The sequence below is a fragment of the Podarcis pityusensis genome, assembly GCF_964106645.2.
Source record: "Podarcis pityusensis genome assembly, chromosome: 12".
Classification (NCBI taxonomy): Eukaryota; Metazoa; Chordata; class Lepidosauria; order Squamata; family Lacertidae; genus Podarcis; species Podarcis pityusensis.
The window spans coordinates 54,285,292-54,291,417 of record NC_138037.1 but is presented as its reverse complement, the minus strand read 5'-3'; the positions used below and the strand labels follow the sequence as shown (position 1 = coordinate 54,291,417).

At 46.9% G+C, this 6,126-nt stretch overlaps 1 protein-coding gene across 1 annotated transcript in view; it reads left to right on the top strand.

Moving 5' to 3' along the window:
- The first annotated feature begins 3,555 nt into the window (after positions 1–3,555).
- Positions 3,556–6,126, top strand: part of LOC308459918 (uncharacterized protein) — a 47,503-nt gene continuing 44,932 nt past the window's right edge. The window contains exon 1 of the mRNA XM_080975749.1: positions 3,556–3,952. The gene's annotated coding sequence lies outside the window, so the exon portion shown is untranslated. The remainder of the gene's footprint in view (positions 3,953–6,126) is intronic.

Genomic DNA, 6,126 nt, shown 5'->3' with positions numbered 1-6,126 from the left:
TTTTGTGTTGAATATATGCTATATGGTAATTTATGGACCTAATAGGTATCTAAAGCCATTTGCACATAGCAAAATATGTATTTTATCAAAGTAATTGTTGAACTGAAATATAATTAAGAAGAAGTATATTAATAGTGAATTGGGGGGGGGGCAAGAGAGTGGGGTCCTAAGCTATAGCTTGTTTAGCTTATATGTAAATCTGGCAATGGATGCAACAGATCCAGCTGCGGTTGGGGCCACAGAAACAGCAGTGCTTGATGTGTTGCTGGATCCCTCCCCAGTGGATCCTGGCAATGGATCCCCCCATTGAATCCTCACATTGCCTCATGGGTGGGCCAGCCCTGCTGCTCAGGGAAAGATTCTTGATGGCTTTAATTTGGCCACTTAAGGAAGGAGAGAGAAAGCTGCTCTAATGAACTGTGCTTTGGAAGGAAATATTCAGTAAACAGGTCACCCGGAGGAGCCATTTGAAGGGCTTGAGATCAATGGGCTCCACTTACTTTCTCTTTAAAGGCTAGGATGAAGGAAGATAAAACACCCCCACTGTCTCTTCACATATGTTGCTTCACAGGGTGTGTGTGTGGGTGTGTTCTTGGCCAACCTCAGGGCTATTTCCCCATTACTTCCTTCCAAGGCAATCTAAATTGCTTACCGCACATTTCAAAAGTTTGCCACTCCCAGTCAGTCTTTATTTCTCCTTTTTGGGGGGGCTTTTTATGGAGTGAACTTTGTTATGGGGAAGTTATGCCTATAAAAATGCACCCGGCATAACAGAAACGGGGGAAATGTTGTTGCCTTGGTGACTATACGGTGACCTTAAGAAAGAACACAACTGCTGTTTGAATAATAGCCTGGAGAGTAATCTAAATCAAATGATTTGCTGGGCTAAACTTAATGACTTTTCTGTTAGGAGAAACTACACAAATGTGCGATTCAAGGATATAAAAGAGTGGCTTTTCTTTTGAACTATCACATTTAGCTATATTCCCTTGGCATTATGGAATTAGTGGAGACAATTTCTGCATCACAGAGAAGATAGTTCAGGCCTTTTCCTCCAGCAATAAATCTGTCTACAGAATAATGGTTTAACTTTTCATGGGAAGACCTTTAAAAGACTCATCCTAAGGTAATGTTATGAGTTTGTGGGGGAGGAAGTCGGCAGCATGAGAGGCCTTCTAACCCCTGGATCCAGCAAGTGATAAAATAAAAGCTAGGATAGGCTCCTGTTTTGAGATGATCGCCTGGGTGATGGGCCATTAAATGAAACAAAGGAAAGGGGCTCTGTGCGAGATGTCAAATGGGTGAGGCTCCTCCCTCAACTCATAGATAGTTAGAAGGACAAAGCAGCGCAGGCCTTTTTCTCTGTTTTGGCTTCTTGACCACTCTTCTTGTGGTTGTTTTGTTAGCTTTCTGCCTTGCCTCTTCCTTGCCCTCACTTACGTGGGGGCATCCTGTAAGTGCATGCAGGATATCAGTCTGCAAGCCCATTTCCTCAAAAGTAAAGAGCCACTGACCTCAATGGGGCTTACGTCTTTGCAAGTGGCTAGTTGGGCTTGTGAGCTGTTATGGTGACCTCACTGATGCGGGAGCAAGCTCCCTCTGAGTAAATGTGCATGGCTTGGAGCCCATGAGGTCTGGCATTCAGCCCTCCCGTTCCTCTTTTCCAGGAGGGGCCTGAGGCGAAACGGGAAGGTGCTGCCCTGCCATTGCTCCTCCACCAAACCGTCACTTACTGGAGTTGCGCTGCGGCAACAGCTTCTGGAAAGATCTCACAAGACCTTGTGGAGCTCTCATGAGATCTTGTCAGAAGTTGCCGCCATGGCTTTTCTGGCGGTAGTGGAAAGGGTAGGTGGGTTGTCCACAGGGGTCTTGCTTGCAGGATTCCACCATTTGAGGTGGTTGGCCCAGTCCACCTCATGGGCTGGCCGGCTTGCTCCTTTCTGCAGAACCAGGACAGGTTCAATTCCAACCACTGATAGGAAACAGGCCTTGTGCAACAGCCTTTGAGAATGTGGGGGAATGTTGCTCATCCTCCTTTCTGGAGCTCCCTGTGGCACCTTGGCCAGAAGATCGTCTGCTGGCAGACAGGCTCCTCCCCAGTCACCTCTTGGCTCCCTCGCACACATGCCTGCGAAGCTCTTCCTCCATTGCCAGCTGTGCAGGAGCTCAAGAGTGTTGACCGGTGGGAGGGCCGGCCCTAACCTGGGCACTGGGGGCAAATCAGTCATCCGGGCAAAATGTCTCAGCCGGAAGTAAAGCTGTCACAAGTTCTCTCTTATTTACAAGAAGTAGCTGGGTTTTAGAGAAGTAGAAACCTAGTTTTGTAAGCCAGGAGTGTCAAAGGAAGGAGAATTCTGACAGGACTTGTTGCTGTTCAATGTAGGGGAGGTGGGGATTAATAGGACTTTAGCCTATATTTCAACTTAAGTACGAGAAATTGGCTCATACTGGGGTTAGGACAGTCCTTGAGATCATGGACTATGCCAGGGAATAGAAATTTGTGATCTTTCCCATGTTGTTGGACACCAGTGCCCATCACCCCTGAGCATTGGCCATGCTGGCTGGAGTTGATGGGAGTTGGAGTCAAACACCATCTCGAGGCCACCATGTTGTTTTGTTTCTGGGTAATAGAGAAGGTCTGATGGGACCCTTCAGCCTCGAAGGCTGAATTGAACCTCCAGTGACCATTCACTTACCTCTGTGGCAGGATAAACGTATCACATTCTCTTTTGATTGGCAAGTGTTGCTTCTGTCCTGATTCATATCTTCTGGCCCACAGATCTGCCTGAGTTTCAAATGATGGCACCATGCCTCATCGTGAACAACAACAATTGTTCAGACTCAGCCAAATCCGTTGAAAAATGAAAATGTTCATTCTTCTACTTGTTCTTGTGGCAACTGTGCAAGCCAGGAAGAATATGAGTGGAGAACCACAAGACGGTGTCCGACCAGGTGACAGCATGGTAGCCCTTCCGTGAAGCAGAGTGGGTCACCTGCCTCACTTGCCTTGCCACAGATACCCTCAGGCTAGCCTGCTTCCTTGGCTATGGCGGATGACGTGGTCTTGTCACGAAAGCTGAAATAGGATTCAACAGGAGTACTGTGTCCAGTTCTGGGCACCACAGTTCAAGAAGGACACTGACAAACTGGAACGTGTCCAGAGGAGGGCAACCAAAATGGTCAAAGGCCTGGAAACGATGCCTTATGAGGAATGGCTAAGGGAGCTGGGCATGTTTAGCCTGGAGAAGAGGAGGTTAAGGGGTGATATGATAGCCATGTTCAAATATATAAAAGGATGTCACATAGAGGAGGGAGAAAGGTTGTTTTCTGCTGCTCCAGAGAAGCGGACACGGAGCAATGGATCCAAACTACAAGAAAGAAGATTCCACCTAAACATTAGGAAAAACTTCCTGACAGTAAGAGCTGTTTGACAGTGGAATTTGCTGCCAAGGAGTGTGGTGGAGTCTCCTTCTTTGGAGGTCTTTAAGCAGAGGCTTGACAACCATATGTCAGGAGTGCTCTGATGGTGTTTCCTGCTTGGCAGGGGGTTGGACTCGATGGCCCTTGTGGTCTCTTCCAGCTCTATGATTCTATGAGCCAGTCCAGTCAACCCAACTCCTGAACATGGACCATCTTGTCTCAGTGAGCCAAATGTCTTAGGCCGACCCCTGTGTCCCCTACATTATAAACCATAGGTGTGATATTTCTACATGCAGGGAAATATTTGGAGAATCTTAATGCAAACAGAGGGAATGCCATTGTGTAGGAGCCAGAAATTCAAATGGTATCACTTGTGAAAGTGGTCTTAAAAGATACAGGATGAAATGTTTATCAACCTAGCACAGCTCTCCCTGTCAGGATCATGCCAAGTTAGGGCCACAGACAGCAACGCCCATGGCTGTTCCCCACCCACCGGGGATCGGCTTGCCAAATGAAGTGCCAGCATTTTTAGGTGAGTTCCTCCCACTTATTTTTTTTTTCATTCTGACCCAATCTTGATGCTATGTTTTTTGGAATGTGTAAAGTAGGGTTCTTCTGCCTGATCATATGAACAAACTAATAAGCTGAAAAGATCCAGAGGCCCCAAAAGCACTATGTTCAAGGAGCTAATTATTGTTTTTAATTTAATTTATTACCCGCCCCTCACCCTAAGGGTTACAGCCATTTAGAATATAACATTAAAAGCAGATGAAAACAAATTACAATCGCAAAAGTAGGATGGGTCTGACTTTTACAAAATTAAACAACAGGAACACAAGGAGAATGTACTGTATTTTTCTCACCATAGGGCGCACCGGACCATAGGGCGCACCCAGTTTTTAGGGAGGGAAATCAAGAAAAAAAATATTTTTCCCCCCCAGCCCCAAAGAGCAGCGTACAGGCTGCACACAACCTCTCCCTGCCAGAGGGGTTGTGCGCAGCTATGGAAGAAGGCAAGGCAGCGAGCGGGATGGATCCCGCTCACTGTTTTGGCTTCCCCTTTAGCCCCGTGCAGCCTCTACCTCCTGGGAGAGGCTGCGTGAGGCTAAAGAATCCATAGCCCCGTGCAGCCTCTCCCTGCCGGAGGGGTTGCACGCAGCTATGGAAGAAGGCAAGGCAGTGAGTGGGATGGATCCCGCTTGCTGTTTTGGCTTCCCCTTTAGCCCCGTGCAGCCTCTCCTTGCCGGGAGACGCTGCACAGGGCTAAAGAATCCATAGCCCCGTGCAGCCTCTCCCTGCCGGAGGGGTTGCGCGCGGCTATGGCACAAGCCTGCATTCGCTCCATAGGACGCACACAAATTTCCCCTCAATTTTTGGAGGGGAAAAACTGCGTCCAACAGAGCGAAAAATACGGTAAATGCAGCTAACTTTAATTAAAAGTTTAATTACTCTTGGTCCCTTCCAACTTGCAATTCTATGATCTGATGAAATGGGCATGATCCGTGAAACATTTGTCATTGTACCCCCACCCCCACCCCACCCCATAATATCAAAGGTGATGAGTCCACACAGAAGAGTGAAGACTATACCTTTCAGTGCTCAAGCCCCTAAAAATTCAACCCCTCTAATTTTTGATGAAACATTTAAGAACACAAGAATCTGCTGCATCAGACCAGTGCCCTATCTAGCCTAGCATCCTTCTCTCATAGTGGCCAATCAGATGCTTTTGCTGGTAGGGGACACTTAAGCTGCAAACTGCAGGGTACCAGGCAGGCAACAAAATACCGCTCTGTTGACTAGGGGAGGACAGGTGGCTAGGTCCTTGTCTAGTTGAAGGACAGGGAATGTGTCGCCCTCCAGATGTTGCTCCAACTCCCATTAGCCCCAGTGAACATGGTCAGTGGCCAGACATGATAGGAGTTATAGTCTAGAAACATCTGGAGAACCATGGGTCCCCCTCCCTGGGGGACCTTTTGGTCCAAAACTTCGGGAAGACACCAGGTTCGGTGAGGCTGACTTAGAAACTTCAACTTGTTGGACAGTTTCAGGCGCTGATTTTGCACAGTGCTAATTCCTTCTTTGCTTAAAGAAGACCTGACACCAGAGCAGCCACAATCCTGCGTAGCTCATTAAGCTAAGCCCCGGGCTTTGCCCATAAATTCTTGGCATTGCCAGAGGTGTTTGTGATCAACAGGAATATAGGCAGATTAAACACCAGAGACTTTAAATGTTTTCATGTTGTTATTTTTCCTTCACTGATACGTTTTTATTTGCAATAAGGTTTTGTTTATCTTAAATATAGGAATGGCACTAAAATCTCTTGCTGTGATGCAGTTGCCATAACTGTTGTGCAAGATCCATTTAATGTAGTCAGATGCACACTTAGAGTTCTCCACAGTTTCTCCTACATAGACTTCAGAGCTTTGTACAGGGGTAGGCAACCTAAGGCCTGTGGGCCGGATCCTGCTTAATCACCTTCTAAATCCAGCCCATGGACAGTCCGGGAATCAGTGTGTTTTTACATAAGTAGAATGTGTCCTTTTATTTAAAATGCATCTCTGGGTTATTTGTGGGGCCTGCCTGGTGTTTTTACATGAGTAGAACGTGTGCTTTTATTTAAAATGCATCTCTGGGTTATTTGTGGGGAATAGGAATTCATTCATTTTTTCCCCCTTCAAAACATAGTCCAGCCCACCACATGGTCTG